This window comes from Palaemon carinicauda, chromosome 18 (genome assembly GCF_036898095.1).
Source record: "Palaemon carinicauda isolate YSFRI2023 chromosome 18, ASM3689809v2, whole genome shotgun sequence".
Classification (NCBI taxonomy): domain Eukaryota; kingdom Metazoa; phylum Arthropoda; class Malacostraca; order Decapoda; family Palaemonidae; genus Palaemon; species Palaemon carinicauda.
The window spans coordinates 128,875,984-128,878,483 of NC_090742.1; the positions used below are offsets into that span (position 1 = coordinate 128,875,984).

General features: G+C 39.5%; 1 pseudogene; it reads left to right on the forward strand.

Moving 5' to 3' along the window:
- Positions 1-2,500, forward strand: part of LOC137657550 (uncharacterized) — a 153,324-nt pseudogene that overhangs the window by 150,787 nt on the left and 37 nt on the right.

The window sequence follows — 2,500 nt, forward strand, 5'->3', positions numbered from 1 at the left end:
CGGGACCTCTACTCCGAGTAACTGGGCCTCCATATACTCTCTCATTCACTTCTTCCTTATCACAATCATTCGCTACATTAACACTATTCCTATCTAAATCCCTATCATCTAATATATCATGTACAATCATATCTACCTCGTTCTCATCTGGCCCTATAATTACACTCATTTCTGTAAACAGTTCATCCATTTCATCAAAAACATTCTCAACTTTAGTAAAAGATTCATTCATGCTACTAATCATTCTCCTATCTCTCACTCTCGCCTTCGTCATCCTTTCTTTTACATCACCTAAGGAAAAGCCACACACACTATAGGTATCATTCATACTCAGCCATGATTCATCTGTATTAACACATTTATCTTCCATACACACTTGCACATTTACACCCTTGTCGTACTTATTTCTATTCTCAATTTTACTTATAAAATTTCCCCTTTTTTCATCCTTACTTAAAACTTTCAAACGCCTCTTTTTCCTATATTCAACCAACACTAATTGTTTATTTTCCAGCCCCAATTTTTCATGCATACTAGATTCATACTTGCTCATTTCCAGCCAATTACTCATCCCATTTTCACAAACATTAATCCTATTCCTTCCACACACACATGAGGACTCACCCAGCTGAACCCTCTTACACTCTAGTTTCCCGAACATCCTGGCTGATTTACTCCCTTCTTCCTACATACCCTAGCTACATGCCCATCTACACCACATTCAGTACACTTACCCCGCGGCTCCGTGCACATTCTAGCATAATGACCATCCTTACCACAATTACCACAAATTACATTTGTACGATTACTCCGACATCCACTCGCTATGTGCCCAGTCATACCACACCGATAACATTTTATCTCTTTCTCTTTCTTGCACTCGCCAATTCTATGCCCTACCTCACCACATCCAAAACAAGCACCTAGAGCCCATCTACATTCATTCTTCTTATGACCTACTTTCCCACACCTATAACACTTTTCATCACGGACACGGCTATCTGACATACCTCGATGTGCACTCACACTCCTATCCCTATTGCGCCAATTACCCTGCCTAAATCCTTCATTTGTCCTTACAGGTATTCCCACATTACTCGCCCTAACACTCCTATCTACTACATTATCAGCTACCCTCATTGGTCCTCTCAAAATTGCATCCTTATAACTACCAAATTCTATTACACTTTCTTCCATTCCAGTTCTTACACTCACAGATTTACTTTCTTTCATGCACCTATCTAACTCATAATACTCAACTATCTCTAGTATATCATCCCATGTCAATCTCTCTTGCGTCCACCTCCTTTTCTCCTTCCGTTTCAAATTAATAAATTCACACACATTCTCAGGTACTGTTGCCAAAAACTTCCTCATTAACTCCTTATTCTCATTTATGCCTTCATCCCCATACTTCTTCCTAGCTAACGTTTCTAACCTACATACGTACATTGGTATAGCTTCTCCTGCATTCATCCTTGCCTCATCAAAATCATTCTTACGCTTATACCTAACACTCCCTTTCATACGTTTTACCTGTTCAATTATTCTCTTTTTCACACTTTCATAATCAACGTCACCTACACTCATTATCACTCCATACATCGTCAACAAATACCCAGTCAAATATTCTCCTAACTCCCTAGCCCTAACTCTTTTACTATCACCATACTTATCCTGACAATACCTCTCATACTCCTTGAAAAACTCGTATACATCCCTACTACTATGCTCATTGAACCTTTCACACCGAGGTACCTCTCTCATAAACACAGTCTTACACACATCACGTTCATTCTCACTGCTATCATCACTGTCTACTCCCTTGTTACCTTCTTCCTCATTTGAATATAATGAATCCACTTCCACACTTAAATTCCTATCCTTAACCATTCCCTTCTTACCCTTTTTCTTACTTACCACTTTCACCCATTCACGATCATCCTTGCTATCATCCTGACACTTTTTCTTCTCTTTCTATACATCACTTTTACCTTCCTTATTCTTCCTATTACATTTTTGTTCATCCTTACTATGCCTAATTCCCTTATCTTCAATATCACTATCACTATTACTATTACTATCACTATCACTTCCTTTCCCATTATCACTAACCTTAGCCTTCTCATCCACTATCAACCCATTACCCGAAACTGAGGACACTCCTCCGACTGCACCTTCACCCATTATAGTTTTCATCATCCCCATTACTTGCCCCATCATATCTTCCATTCGTTTCTCCGTCCGTTCTTCATTCTCTCGCATCCTCATCTCAACACCCTCTTCCACTCTCTCTACAGTTCCCTGAATTTCCCTCAGTTTCCTATGCATCTCCTCATTCTCACACCTTAACCACTTATTCTCTTGCAACAATTTATCCTCACGCTCCTTACTCAGCCGCAATTCCTCCTTCAAAACCCTCAACTGCTCCTCCATTTTTCATCAACCTTATATCTAATATCTTATCCTATCAGTCCTTCGTCGAAGAGTCCAGATTCAA